This window comes from Haemorhous mexicanus, chromosome 6 (assembly GCF_027477595.1).
Source record: "Haemorhous mexicanus isolate bHaeMex1 chromosome 6, bHaeMex1.pri, whole genome shotgun sequence".
Lineage (NCBI taxonomy): Eukaryota > Metazoa > Chordata > Aves > Passeriformes > Fringillidae > Haemorhous > Haemorhous mexicanus.
This window is the reverse complement of record NC_082346.1, coordinates 58,443,772-58,459,677: the sequence shown is the minus strand read 5'-3', so window position 1 is coordinate 58,459,677 and position 15,906 is coordinate 58,443,772. Positions and strand designations below refer to the sequence as shown.

Sequence of the window (15,906 nt, the reverse complement as noted above, 5' to 3'; positions counted from 1 at the left end):
CAGCACTGGGTAAAATTGGATGTAGGGCAACTTCATTACCCAAGAAAAGCACAGCATTTGCAGATGAAGGAATTTGATGGCTAAGGAGACATTAATTAGGGCACAGCTAAAAAGTTTGGTGTTTGGAATTTATGGGTCCTTTAAAAATGTCTCACAGAGTGGCCCCGAATGGAAAATTGGACAGAAATTGCCATACTCATAGGCAGGGACAGGTCTCTGACTTCAGGAGATGCTATCCTGCTCTCTGGCTGTCCAAACTATGTCAGGGGATGGCTCTCAAACCTTTGCAACTCTTTCTGTATGAATTCCTGATGCCACAGACTCTGATTTTGTAGTTTATCTGCAAGGAAGAGATTTAACATCCACTGAATTTTTATTAGAAAATTGTCAGTTCCAATTTTTAGCAGTAATATTGAGACCTAACCTGCAGCTTTTAAAATGCTTGAATAGGGAAGAGTTGAGGAACATAAAGCTGCAGCACAAGGCCACATCAGAGTATCTGCAATTCTTAGTGTGTCTGAGGAACAAGGGTACAGCTTTGGGTATGTGAAAGAGGTGATCTACAACTTGAACCAAGTAGTCATGCTTGGAGATAAAAGACTTGTCCAATGAGAGATAAAGAAATAAATCTGTCTAATCCAACACAATAACAAAAACCAACTGATTTTGTTTACTGAGGTTTGCTAACCAATTTCACCCCATGACCTACCAAACAAAGCCCGTATTTAAAATCCAATTCTCCGCTCTGCTGCAAAAGAACAATTAGGAAATAACTCTGCAATAGCATTGGATGTACCAGACTGAAACATATGCTCTTAATCACAGATAACAACAATATTTATGGGAGGGTGGGGTGTTGATATAAATTGCCCTATAAAAAAAAACACAACCAAAAAAACCCCCATTATGCTTAGAGAGTTAGTGAGAGGGAAGTATAAATAGGATTTGAAAGAAAACCACCAGCAGTTCAGCTAATGCTTGTGTACAAAGAATGAACCAGAGCCAAGCCAGACACATTTGTGAAAACTGGGCCATGTGGAATTAGACATAGTGCTGATAAAACTGCAGAAATGTCTACCAGCTGCAAGAGAGACTGGGTGGTGTACAAGATGCTGGATCCCCACAGGGTAAGACAGCAGATAAAATAGCCTTCCTACTTACAAGTGGAGATGGAAAGGAATTACATTCTTATTTCCCTTTTATATCTGAAGAGTTGATGGGTGAAGAGGTGATGGCTGCTTCTTTAAATACGTTGAAACCTCTTCTCTAGATTTTAGAAAATAGTATAGCTCAAGCCCATGCTTTTAATTACTTTTCTCTCCAAAATACTGTTCCAGTTAGCACAGCACGAACCCTGACAGAGCTCAGGGGGTGTTTGGACAATGTTCTCAGACACATGGTGTGGTTCTTTGGGTATCCTGTGCAAGGCCAGGACTTGGACTTCATTGATCCTTGTGAGTCCTTTCCAACTCAGGATTTTCTGTGATTCTATGGGATGTCTCTCAGTTAGGAGACCCGAATTGTGGCTGGGCAAGGCTGGGAGAGGCTCTCTGGGGCAGGCTGGACCAGGCCAGGAACCAAGTGAGAACATGTTTGAAGTGCCCTGTCATTGTCATCGTGGTGCATACAGTTCCTTTATCAGTATTTGAAACGTCTTTCAACAGACTAAGCCCCAAATCAACAGCCAGCAGGAGGCTGCTGATATTCCTCAACAGACCCTCATTATGCTGCTTTTATAAAGGGAAAAAAAGATAAAACATAGCATTTTGCCTGGAGCAAGACTACAGATTTTGGTGTCTGGCCCATAACTGTCAGCAAAGGGAGGATGTTAAACTGAGCCCTGCTCCCCTGCTCCCACCCAGCTTGGGTGAGGGGGCTTACATGTTTCATCATGCCACTTTCATATTTTATTTAGCTGAGAAGTCCATAAAGTCCCTTTAAATAGAAACAATTATTTGAATAATTTATCCAAGAGTAATTTCCGTTTTGTTCCCGAGCCTGCTGAAGCCAGTGCTGCCTGCTGCTGGGAGCTGGCACGGGGCACGTGCTGCGGGCTACCAGGAAGCTCAGAAGGAGCACAAACCCCCACATGCCCATGCCAAGCCTGCTCCTGGGCTCCTTCCAGAGCCTGAAGTCTCCCCTGACCTTGGCAGCAAACCCTTGCAAAGTTTGCTGGGGGCCCTCACAGGTTTGGGGGGTGGCCTGGCCCCTCTCTCAGGAGCTGCAGGGAGGAGCACAGCCATGGGGAGCAGAGGCTTCCCTGGCTCAGCGCCCACCGAGCAGCTGCAGCGACCTTCACAACCACCCGGGAGAACAGCTGGGAGCAGGGATGGATGGGGAACTGCTCTTTCAGGGGCAGTCAGAGCTTGGATGGAAACAGCCAGGCACAGGTGTGCAGCCTGGGTGCTGAAGCTGATGGTGGGGAAGGCTGTGTTTATCAGGGTAACAGCCCCATTGTAGGAACCAATTAGCCGGCGCTTTCAATTGCTGTGATAACACACAGTGGAAAAACAATTAACCACGGAAGTCAAATTTGCCAATTCTGGGCCCTCAGTCCTGTGCCTCTTCCTTGAACAAATAGAGCTTTTAGTGTCATGTTAATTCTGCACAGCTTGGGGTTATAAAGTGCTCATTGTGTGCTATCTGGCAGAAAAAAAAATAAGGACTAATGAAGAGGAATTTTTATTGCTGTGTCATGGTTTGTGCTGAAACCTGACACTTACCAAAGAGCAGCTTTTCTAGCATTTTCTATAATCAGATGAAGAATGTAAACATTCTTTTAGCATTGGCTCCAGCTGAAAAATCTATCTGTGCTGATTAGACCTGAATCTTCATTTTAGCTGTGAAAACAAGGCGCTCTTAAGACACATAGATATTTTACTTCAGGATAGAATGTACAGTATTCACCATCTCATAATTTATCTTGCTAAGGGCCAAAAAAATGCAGATTTGGTTAGGTCTTGAAGAACTGCGCATAATCCAGAATGCTCCAAGGGATAGATACACAGCATTACTTCTGTCCCATTTGTGATCTTGAATAGATAGCTCTTCCTTTTGCATTTTTTCTGACTTAGAAGTCAAAGAAAGGGCTTATTTTCAGCTAATTAGACTCCCAGAGATTGCCTCAACTCTTCAAGAACTACTAACACATTTTTTTTACATCTTTCTTCTTCAATCACAGAGAAAGCCTTTGTGCCACACTTGTTTTTTCTCTCGTGAAGTGATTATTGAAACATCTAATGATTTTGCTCCTTTGCTTGTTAAAAAAATCTTTTGTAAGTTTATGATAAACAGGCTTGTAAATTAAACAGATGATCAGACATCTGCATCAGAAGGTGAGTGGCAAAGTGTTTTCCCAAATGTCTTCATCACTGTGAGAACAAAAATATTTGTTTATGGTGTATCTTGAAAAGTTAGTGTTTTTCCAGTGTCCTGCACCAAAAAAACCCCGTGCTCTTTGATAAAAGTTCTTGATAAGATTTTGGGGATGGGAGAAGGGCTGGGAAGGTGGAAACCTGGACTCTCAAGACAGTCCTATAGACCTTGCTATTAGAGCACTGCACAAAAGGGACCAGGGTACCCGGGGTGGGCTGTGCTTGTGGCATCACATCACTGATTCTGAGAGCACACAAAGCAAAGGTGAATGGACAGATGTCACCTTTTGAAAGCTGCTAAGGCCTTGTAACACCTCATGCTGCTTAAATTTTATATCATTTACAGCTTCATCCAGTTTCAGGACCATTTTGTGAAATACACTTTGGAAGTCACTAAATTCATTTTTAAGGGTCTTAAATGTCTTCAAAACCCTGGTCCTCAAGGGCCTGCACCCTGCAGGATCCCTGCTGAGGGATGAAGTCTTGGCTCTGCCACTTTTGATGTTCCTGCTTATGGTTTTTAAGGATGAGCTTTACTAAATGAAGTTGCAGCCACCTGAGGTATTGCCAGCTTCTGCCACTTGCTTCCCCCAGCTGCTGGCTAAGCTGGCCCAAAGCTGGATGGGAGGTTGGGTTGTGGATCCTCTGTTTGGGGCTTCATCAGCAGTACAGTCTCCATCACCTCTGCCTGAGACACAGACCCCTGGCAGAGGAGGGAGACAGATGCTGAGAGTGAGGGGATCTGCCTCTGCTGAAGCCATCAGGACTGGTCTGCAAGAACGTGGTGACATTTTGGCATTGCAGGGCTCAGCACAGTGATGATCAAACACTGCTGCAGCCCTGGGCTGTGAGAGACATGCCTGAACTCATGCAGCAAGTCAGCAGCACCCTGCAGGGGAAAGACAATTTGACTCCCAGCCCAGTGCTCCATCCAAAGCCTGGCTTTGTTTTGTACCCAAAAGCATAGCTATTTGTATTCAGTGAAATAAATTGCATTATACATGTCTCTTTTTAAAAAGAACATCAGAACTCCTATTCATAAGCATATGATTGCCCTTTTATTTCTTCCATTTGTATTTCTTTCTCCCTGCATTTGTCCTTAACACTTTAAAATAAATGGCAAAATCCCATTTCATTAAGATGGTGGGAAGGTAACTAATGGAACAGTCTGGCCAAACAAAGACCGTGAAAAACATCCAGAACATTCAGGACATTAATGTTGTCAACACAGAAGTATAAGAAAGTAGGATGGGAGCCAGATGGGTCAGGTTTCTCACTTGCTCTTGGTTTGAAGGTGGAACTTTTGCACAGGTTGGAGGGAGCCATAGTAGAGCAATGTGTCTCTGTGGTGAGCTAAACCTGCCAGGAGGCCACTCCTGCCAGCACTGCAAGTCTCTCCCAGCAGTCATCAGCATCTTTCATCACACCACCTGAGCTGCATCCTTCTGGTTTCCTGGTCCTGTGGAGCTTCAGCTGAAGTGCAGGAGCCTGTAGGTACCCTCTGGATCATTCAGTTTTGCTTGTCTGTGTTTGCTGCACAAAGAGTTGTAGCTCTGCTCATGCTTTCTTTCCTCTCTGGTGTTTATACAGAAGATTCCCAGTAGCAATAATCTCCGACTTTTTATAGGTTCTGCCGTGCACAAGGTAACTCAGTCTGCAGCTTCCTGGCAATTTTGGTCAGATAAAGAAAACCCACAGTAGTCCTGGAGCAATTCACCTCTCCACTGCAACCTCCTCTCCTAGATCCAGGTGCAGTCAAGCTCCAACAGCATGTACCGCATTAGGCATGGTAAGCATTTCTTTGGTGTCTAAACGTGCTTAGTTCCTCTTGTCTGGCAAAAGGCCAAAAGGAGACCCAAAGTGGCACTAAGCAGCTTGTCAGGCTGCATGCAAAAGCCCTGGGGGCTGCTGCTTGTGCTTGCATTTATGGATACTCATCTCTTGTCAAGGGACACAGGTGAAGGGTTGCTGATTCACTCAGGCCTAGCTACATCATCATTTTTTGGAATGATGCAGGAAGAGATGGTTGTAATCTGGTCCATGGTCAGTCTCCTGTCTCAGAGGTGGTTTGTTCCCTGAGATGAATAAATAATATCTTAAATACCTGGTTCTACCAGAAAGTACCATCCCAGGCCAGATTTTTTCTCTGTCACATTCAAAATGAGGTGATGGTAATGGGATCCATGACATCAGTCACATTCTGCCCTTAGAGCAATGCTGCATCCCCTGAGGCAAGCCAGGTGAATGCATTTCAGAGACTTGTGCACCATTTCTGGATTAGGAACCAACATTTCCTCTAAATATAACCTAAAGAGGGAAGCAAAGAAAGCCCTAAATGTGCAATACAGATGCCAATAACATCTCTTTGAGCACAAGGAATGAACATGAAAGAGTGCCATTACTGCCAGTGGAGCTCTCCCAGCTGATGAGGTCCTCTTTTTCCATGCTACCTGAGCACAAAAGCCATGTGGAAAGGGATAGCCTTGAAGACTGCCACCACAGCCCTTTATTCACACTGGGCTTTGGCTGTCCTTGTGCATAATAATGAATGAATAAAATTATAACTCACAGTAACAGTGTGTATAGATGGGAATGGGTTTTATTTTGGTCAATATTTCAATGAAGTTCCTACCCTCTGGTGGGATTGCAGGTCAGGGAGGGGCTGGGCTGATGCAGCAGAAGAAAGAAACATTGCTGGGCACTGATTGATGCTTTATTGGGCTGCAATACCAGAAGCTTCTGCTTGCAAAAATCAAATGTTAGATCTCTGTCTCTCAAGGTTTTAGTTTGCTAGTACCTATGGGAACCAGCTGGGCTGGCTGCCTAGAGAAAAGACAAAGCAAGCTAGTCAGGAAGTTTGTGGTGATTTAAGCTAGCTGCTGATTAGTGGTTCACATTTGTCTGAATAATAAAATAGATACAGAGAATGGGAACAGTTTCCAGTATTTCTCTATTGCTTCCCAAGAAAAAAGAGAGCTGCTGTGTATAAGGTAAGGCTGAGAATTTTCCCACCGTGGCAGACCTGGTTTATTGCAAAGAAGAGAGCAATACCCCAGAGAGAGAGAGATGTTCAGTTCTGTCAGTGTTAGAAATCCTGCACTGAGGATGTTTGTGTTGGTGAATTCATTGGGAGGGGAGGAAAAAGGTAACTTTTTATTTGAAACATAAACAAGAAATGTTCTCTCAGGGGCAAGTGGCAGGCTGAAAAATTTGGAGCAAGACCCCATGGGCCCCATGCTCCCACTGTGGGATAGCTGCAAGAGTTTAACACTTAAAACCCTGCTCTGGAGGGACAGGTCTGGTGCAATTTGCTCTCTAGATACAGCCCTACAGTGCTGCTGCTAGCCTGGGTCAAGAGATGAACAGCCTCTCATTATCTCTTTTCTCTGCTAGAATTCAGTCAATTATGGGCAAATTCTGAGAAAACGTTATTTGCTGAGCTTTATTGTGAATCTTTTGAAATGTGCTGTCTTGTTTCAATGAATGAAAGTACCATGATTTGACACCTGAAGCTTTATTTCCTGCTTTTAAAGCAGAATGGGTCATTTTTCAGCAGACAGTATCTTCTTCAAAAGACTATTGTACTGCAGAATTAAATACCCTGCCTCAGGAAACAGCATTAGAGACTCTGAACTTCTTAAGTGACTTCATAAAACTTGGAGGTTAGGAAAAGAGAGACCTGTTGTTTTTCAGCCTGGCTTGAGGAAAAAAAGCTTCTTTCTGTAACAGAATCAGAAAAGTTCTGGAGTCAGACTGAGGTTGGAGACCTTCCTTGCAGGCTGGTACAATTTCTGGTAGAGCCAGGAGAGATTTAACATGGAGGGGAGCAGAGCCACTGCCCTGGAAGGGAGGTTTCACCAAAGAGACTTTTGGGTTTGACCTGAAGCTTTCTCTTAGTGGCCAAAGGCACCCTGCTATTGAGGCTGGATATGTCACATCCAGCTGATCTAAAGAGCATTATGAGCCTTTTTGAAAGTCACATTGTCATTTGTTTCCAAAATCTCATTTATAGAGCTGTCTGACACACTGTATATTTTCAGATGGCCCAAATAGCCTCTAGCTTTCTTTTCACACCTGTGATTGCACTTCTTGATATCTTCTTTGCAATGATGAGTTTGGATATATCATCTCCTGCATGTATTTCTCTACCTTCCCTTTTCCTTCCTCTCTGTCCTCACCACCAAATTCTGTCCTCTGTTCATACTTTTCCGTGCTTTGATTTCTCACCAGAAGTCACTGCTCATGTGAAGAGGATTTGTCCAAGCCTTGGATTTTGCTGCATGGTCAGAATGGATTCTAAGTGTCTAAGAGAGATAAATCATGATGGAAAATAGCTGCAGTATTCTGGTTCTGTTCACACAGCTCTTAAAATAGAAAGAAAGGACTCTTTGTAGGCTGCAGTTCAGATATTTGTCTGATGCCATGCTAGAAGGACATCTGACTCATGAGCCCAGTCGGATTTAGCTGCAGCGTTTAGAGATGCCACCATGCCTGCTGTCCCCTTTGACCAGTGGTTATTGTCCTTGTACCAGAAATAGAATGAAATGGATGTCCTCATCTTAACCTCCCCATGCTTGTCACCATCCACAGTATCAGCTCAGGGCCCTGGTGATGACAGGTTTGCTCTAAAGAGCTGCTCTGCCAGTTGAGGAAAACCTGCATTGTTTCTGCTGCAAGCTCTCTGATTCAGACATGGGGGTGCAGAGGGCACTTGGGATTATGTGGGTTTGACTCCCACCTGCACAGAGTAGCCCATAACAACAAAAAAGTTTAATTTACCAGGAGCTTTCTGGCCTTTTTTTTGCATCTCTGCAGTCTGCAGAGTACTGAGTGGAGCAAGTCCCCATGAAATACAGGTGCAAGCATCCTGCATCCACCTGAAGTCTTCTGTGTGGAGGGCAGAGGGCAGAATGGAAATGCATTTTGAATGTGAATTGGACTTTGAGATGATGACTGAATTTTTTATTGCATCCCCACACGTGCAGCATTGTAGGTGTAGGAATAGAATGGCAAGATGTTGTTTGCATCATCTGCAGACAGTGCAGACATGAACAGGCTCATGGGGGTGGCATGAGCAGGGTTCCCAGCCCTGGCTAGGGGCACACAAGGGGTGCATCACTCTACATGATACTTCAGGCAGCTGTGTGTGGGGCAGGGGGTCTTCTTTTTCCAGTACTGTGAATCCAACAACTTCCTGCAGCACTGAATTCTCTCTGCATTCAGCCTGACATAGATAAGAAAAACAGACATTAATTTGGGTCACAGAGAATAAATAATTCCAGGGTAGAATGTAACTTAAGCTATGTAAGAAATAAGGCTTCAGTCTGAATATGAGAAAACTTTTTTAATTTGTCCATGGTGGGCTGTGCAAGCTGATATCTTGACTCTGTCTATCCACCTCTGCTGGACACGAGCCCTGGTCAGTCTGTCTGGCCTGCAGATTCTCACTGAACTCTTGTCTCAAGCACAGGACTGGGACAAGCTGGTGTCACCTCCAGCACTGGGAAACACTGTGCTATGGAGCCTGGGAGGGGTGAGGAGCCTTCCCCTGCCTGGATCAGTCTGTCTGTGTAACCATGGGAGCTCAGAGGATGTGGGAGCTGGATGCCTTGTGCAGCAAGAAGGGGAGTGAGGGGGTACCCAGCACATGTCAGCTGGCTGCACGTGAGCCATCTGCTGCTAATGACTTCCCCAGACTATTGCTGTGCTTTGGGTCTGAACTTCCAACCCAGAGGTGAAAGGCTCCTTCCCTTACTGGGCTATTAATTGTCCAAACCACCAGTCCAGTTCTTAAGTGGAATTAATGGGAAGCCATTAATGGGAGCTGGAGGTTATAACTGGGAGGAGTCTAACAAAAAAGATTAATAAACAGTGGAGGAAAGGGCTTGGGAGGGCGTGAGATCTGGACAGTTCATGCACCCAGGCTGCTGTCACAAACTCTGACAAACAGCTGGCCCAGGGCAGAAAGTGCCACAGGGTCTCTGTTTTAGTCCAAGATTTTTTGGCTCTTTTCTGAAGAGCAATTTTCAACAAAGGGGAACTCTTCAGTGTTTCAGTTCAGCATTTCCATCCAAAGCCATTGCACAGACTGGATTGCCTCTGCTGTGAGAAGTCCACCAAGGTAACACAGCAAGGAACTTCACTGTGACATGCTTCAGCACAAGACCCGGATGTTCATCCTCAGGTTAAAAGCCACATTACTTATAGGAGAAAGGATTCCAGTGCAGCTTCTAAGGTTACCTTTCTACAATTTATATATCTTTGCCATTCATCAGACCCCTTCTCTATGCATAAGTAGGTTCCTTACTTACAGAATATGTACTGTGTGCTCCAAACAGCAGGAGGAGGGGGCTGAAATGGGGTTTACCAGTGACTCACCCACTCTGCAGATGTTTTGTATGACACTGATCTTTCCCATCCAGTGAAATACGCTCAAGTGAGCAGGAGGTATCTGCTCACTAGGGACACTGCTCAGATGCTGAGCCTGCCAGAGATACATGCATATATACCCAAGATGCTGTGACACTCAATGCAGCCAAATGTTTCAGAGGTGGGAAGGTGTTTGTTCAAATACTACAGGATAATGGGGTCTTTTCAGCTCTTTGGGACTGTGGTGGTTATTTTTCTTATATTTCTGTTTAAGCACCAGAAGAAAGCTGTCTGAGTTGCCACCTAAGAGGAATAAATAGCATGAAGAGCCATTTCACAGAGGAGCTGGCTAACCTGGTCAGCCCCATGTGTTTTGGATGGCTGCTGTGTTTTGGCTGTCACGTTGCAACCTTGTTTTCTCTAGACTTGAATGGTCCACTGTGTTCTCCACCAGGACAACTTTTGGGGGTGGGATTGATGGACACAGGCAGCTCCTGAGAGCTGAAAGTTTCATCCAAAGCTTGTTGACCCAGGGGAAAGATCCCTGTTTTTTGATCACACTGCCTTCCCTCACACTTAATGTGGACACCACCTCTTGTCCATCTTCACAGCTGATATTTTTCAACCAGGAGCAGCAGCTAATATTAGTGATATTTTGAGGTGCAGGATGTGCCTGACATGCTGGGAAAACAGGGTTGTTTAACACACAATCCATATAGATTTTTCAGCAGCTTTTCTCAGCTTTAACCAGGCTCATGCATCATTGATTTCTCAAGTGCTCTGGAGAACATAACAGTAACATAACAGGAATAGTTTGTCCATCAGGCTCCCTCACAGTGGCAGGGTCATTGTTTTCAGACCATTAGAGCTGGTAGGTGCTGTAGCTGTGTTTAAGACCACAGAAGCTTCACATCTCCACCAAAGTGTTTACACGGCTGCTACAGACAGGGCACAGCCATCTGTAGTGTTAGTGCAAGTGCTTTTCTATTCTTTGCATAAATTAGGAGAAACATATTATTTTGTTAACTGCTGTTTGTACAAGTTTCGGCAGAGGATCGCAGTTAAAAATATATTTTTAAACATTTTTCTTTAATGCATGTGAAGTGCAAAGTAAGGGTTGGAGCAAAAATTCAACCCCAGAGTTATTTTTCAGATTCTGGTGGAAAACACATAATTTTACCAGCAATGAAGAGAATCCCTGGAGTTAATTATAATGGCACTTTCCCATAGCTGGAGAGAAGCTCTGTATGTCAGCACTTCTGCTCCTCTCAGGGCTCTACAAATGGTGCCATTGTAGGTGCCAAGACACACACAAAACCAAGATTCAAGGGACAATCATTCTTAAAGCTGTAATTTTGGAATGAAATGAATACCAAAAGGTTGACCCGTTTAATGAAGATTTCTCCTCATTGGCATCCAGAAAAGATCTGCCCTGGATAACATGTAGGTTAGCAAACTGGGGGGGAAATGCCATTAGCACATGACAGAGCCTGTTTTATTTGTTTATTAGTGGATGTCTCATGTATATGATAAGACAGGAGGAACATTTCACATCTCTGGCCTTTGTCCAACAAACCCCTGAAGGACATTCTTCACTCTGAGCATCTTAATCCTTCTCCACTTTAAACGAATCCAGTCATGTGCTTGACACAGTCAGAAAAAGGGAGAGCATGGAAGTTGGTGTTACAAGGTTAGGGAAATGTGATACCAACCTGTAGCTGGAAAAGAATGCCCAGTATTCATATATATGCATAAATTTTATCTGTATGAACCACATGCATAATTAATATTTTGTTTAAACTGACTGGACCATTTTCTCTTTACAACATCCTCCATTTCTGGGATTAAACAATTCTGTTCATCAGAACTGGGCACTTCATTGGTTTATGTCTCCCCGTTTGCTTAAACAAGAAGAAGATAAGCCCAGAAAGTTTCTGCTTAAAGGTTTTGGAAATTCCATTTATTCATTCTGTCATTTGAAGTCATCGGGTAGGAGATATGACTAGGCACAAATGTTGTTTATGGTTTGCATGATATGCATATCTCTTAACTGGCTAATTCCTCACCTCTCTGCACTGCAGTAATCAAGGTGGAGAAAGTTTTAAGAGGTTGGACCCAGCTCCACCTGATTTGAGAACAACCACAGTTATTTCTTGGTCCAGTTATTGTGACTGATATGTTTAGGGGCAGACATTTGGATTTGGAGATAACTGGCATGTTTTGCAGCTCCACAGTCATCCTCTCAACCTATTTGCATTGTTGTTACCTGCTAAGCTTCCTCCCCAGCTTTGCTGGACCCAATCCACAGCACAGTGAGGAACAAGCAGGTGATGCTGAGCCATGCCAACCCCCACCTCCTGAGGAGGTCACAAAATGCAGGGGAAATGTTACCAGAACTGGCTTATCCCAGATCATATACTGGTGGTTGGATAGCTGGTCCGGTTTCCACCCATTTGTGCTGCTAATAAGGCACAGAGAACAAACAAAGCTGCCCAAATGAAGCTGTCAGAAACTCCCCACAACAACAGGAGCTTTCTTAGGTGACAACAAGCTGGCACGGGCGCCTTTCTGCCAGCCTATAAAATTCAGTATAATGAGCAAGCCAGGGAGAGGATGAGGCTGGCTGTGTGGCACGCTGGCACATCCTTGGCAGCAGCAGCAGTTGGAGGCAGGAAAATGAATACATTGTCCCATTAGAGGCACTTGACTTGCTGGCTGGTGTCCCTGTGGAGCTCTTTGTGGACACAGCAGAGTGCAGACATCCAGGGCAGCATCCAGCCCTGCTCTAAATCACTTTCTGACAGGACACTGCCATTCTCCAGACTAACAGGTGATGAAAGCAGGATGGTGTAAATCCCCCTGTTTACAGCACCCTGAATCCATTCGAGGTTTTGCAGATTTGTGTTGTGCCTGTTCACCCTGCGCTCTGCTGAGCTAAGAGGGACCTCAAAGCAAGCCAAAGCCCAACCCTTTTATTCAGATGACCTTGCCTGCATAAAAACAAACATCTCCCCAGCTCAGGTGCAGCAAAGCCTTCTTTTCTTCCTCATTTCCAGGATCTGTTTAACCAAGTACTGCTGCCTCCTCCCCTCCCCTGCCTTCCTTGAGCAGCTGCCAAGGGCATTTGCAATGCAGCTTGGCCCTTAACGTTTTGCCCTAAGCAAGCAGCCAGGACTCCAGCTGCCTGACTCCACTGCAGCTGGATGCTCACAGAGAGCTTCAGATTCCCAACTCGAGATAAGCCAAGATAGCAAGGCTGAAAATTCATTCAAACTGAGGCTTGTATCTGGGTCACAGAGCTGCCAAAACCACCCCCGTTCTGTTGAAACAGCTATTGAATTTGCTTCTAGAAGGAAAAAGACAGTAACATGCCAAGTGACACTAATTGTTAGGCAGCACTGAGCAAGCATAATGCACTCCTACAAATTATCTGGGAACGTTTTTTTTTTCCCTTTTTTTGTAATGCATTTTGAGGGAGGAACAAGGAAGTTGATCAAGGTGAATGCGTAATCCATGGAAGTCTGTAGAAAGGCATAGTTCTTCCAGGGGTACACTTTTAGTAGAAAAATGTTACCTGTGGGTTAGGTAATTGTTGGGGAAATGTTAAAAAGTTCTTCCAGATTTGAGGACAGCAAAATCTGTGTAAACCACCAGAACTGCCATCAGCTTCTATGCCAATGCTACAGGGAGAAGCCTGGCTTTCCTTTGCACTATTTTCAGCACTGATTAGGAAGGTGGAGATGGCATTGGGAGAAAGCCAGCCCCTGCTTTGGAAATGGTGATAAACTACAGAGAATTCAACAGTTCCAGTTCTTTCCTTTCCTTACGCTATACACACAAATTCATTTTCGTCATCATGAGTTTAGAAAAGAGATACAAACCTGTAAAAAAAACCCAACAAAAAGGCCAAATTTGCTCTGCATTGAGTTGGCATGGTGGATTTGTGATAGTTTAAAACATATCTTACTACTGACAATGCCCAGCAGAAAATCCTGTTGGATGAATTACATACTCTTAACAATTTCAGACTAGCAAATTGAGGGCAAGTAGGTTTTGTTTCTGTTTCCTTTATCAAGCCTTGATACAAAGCATTTCACACCTGCATCTGTTCCTCTTCTCAAATTAAGCAGCATATTCAGCCAGGAGGAATCCAGATGACTATTCAGGGACAAAAGAGCTGTTCAGCTTAAATAAAGGTGGCAGAACTTGGTGATTAATTTGTCTCCTTTGTTTCTCTAGTTGGAGAAGAAAGAGAAAAAGACAGCAAAGAAGTAATTATACTTAACTGCACCAAGAGAGTTTTGCAGTCCTGAATTCATGAGTGTTTTCAAGTTGATGGAAGATAACCAGTTATGAGACACTTCCTAAATACAGGGCAGAAGTATGTGAAGGCAGGAACACGTGACAACAGCAGCCAAAGAGTGGTGCTTTCAGCTTGTTTGTGTTCAGCTCATGGGGGCTTCTTGTTCTTTTTTTAGAGAGCTGTATATGAAAGTTGCAGTGGTTTTGGAACATGGCATATGGAGAGAGGCTGTCATGCACCTGCCCTGGCTGCTGGGTAATACAGATGTGCTGCAGATGTGTGTGGTTGCACTGATGTTTGGGTTTTACTTCTACCATTGACTCTTTTACAAGCAAAAGGTCTTTGGAGAAAGCAAATACCTGATTTTGAAACCTGTGGCTGGACACTCCCAGCTGCTGTTCTAAGTCCAGCAGAGTCAGTGGGAGACTGACTGTGGCAAGGCTATAATTTCATCTTGGGAAGGAACGTGGACATTTCACTTTATCCATTTTGCCTTTTCATTAAATGAGCCTTGTTTAAAGATAAGAATGTGCACAAATCTCTGCATCTTCCTCTTAACCCCTTGATGGGAAACAGGCTTCCAGATGAAATATTAGAACAGCATCTGATGTGAAATTATTTGTGATCTGCTGTGTTCCCTGATCATTGCTGGATCTGGTGTGAGCAACTGGAGGCTGCTTCTGGAGGAGCAGGGGCAGCAGAGCAGTTTCATTGCTCAGCAAGCACTGACACCATTTAGAGCAAAGGTTCTCTACCTCAAATCCAACTGCTATCATGCCTAAAGCTCATGCTGATTTTCAGTGCTTTAACTAGGGAAGAAATATGCTGTGGCATGTAGGTTGTTTTCCCATTTATTTACACTCTTTCCAAGTGGAAAAGAGGAGGAAATAAAGAAAAAAATACATAGCAGTGGCACAGCCTCAAATCTTTTACAGTAAAATGGAAAATGTAATGTCCAACTTCTGCAGTGGAGCCCTATTCAAAGTACATGAAATATTCTTGATCTGGACGTCTGGATCCAGAGCACAGTGAAGGAAACACTAAACTGAACCAATGAGCCATGGGAATTTTAGCCCTTGTAAATTCACTGCAGTAATTTCCCATCTTTAAAGGTGATGGTGGCTTTGTTTTCCAATTTGGGTTTGGAGAAAAACAGAACACTGAATGTCATTATCAGAACTGGGTGACACTTGACAAGAGCATAAAATGATTTTATTCCTGGGTAACTCTGACAAATTATTTGGCCTGGGCAATTTAACAAGGCCATAAGAGATTGGAATCACTACAGAATGATTTCATGGCCAGTGGGCTGGAGGCAGCTCTGTTTATTTCTGTCTAAGCTGTGGGTCATTAAGGATGTATGACAAAATATGTTCCAGGACTGAGGATTTGAGAAGCCTTAAGATGAAATGGTAGCAGCTGTTCATATCACAGACAAGGAAGAAGATCCTTTTTCCAGCAAACTAGAGAAGAATGTTACCAAAAGATGTATTTTCCCTGCATTTTAAATGTGTTGTGTACATTTCTGCATTGTTGCCAGCCTTGGCTGAGATTTAAATTTGCACTTCATGCTTTTACAGAGATATTCTTTGGTTTGCAACAATGCCTTCTAAAAGCTTCTCTGAAGCATGCTTTCAGTAGGACTAACAGAAACACCTCTAAAAAGCAATAGCCACTCGGAAGTGACATTTCTAAGGAATGTTTTCCCTTTCTTTGCCTTGCTCTGTTCGACCAGCAATAGCTGCAACTGTGAGGAGCAATAGAGCCTCAGGGGACCATATGCTGCTACTAACAGGCATTTTCTGTATGTAAATTTAGGAGGTCTCCACAAAAGAGGTCTCAGATCTGTTACTTATTGCT

At 43.9% G+C, this 15,906-nt stretch overlaps 1 long non-coding RNA gene across 1 annotated transcript; it reads left to right on the top strand.

Annotated features, from left to right (window-relative positions):
• The first annotated feature begins 927 nt into the window (after window positions 1-927).
• Window positions 928-15,295, top strand: LOC132329405 (uncharacterized). Its single transcript, XR_009487056.1, has 4 exons — window positions 928-1,127; window positions 5,002-5,163; window positions 13,983-14,124; window positions 14,222-15,295. It is a non-coding gene; the product is annotated as an uncharacterized LOC132329405 (long non-coding RNA).
• Window positions 15,296-15,906: the final 611 nt, after the last annotated feature.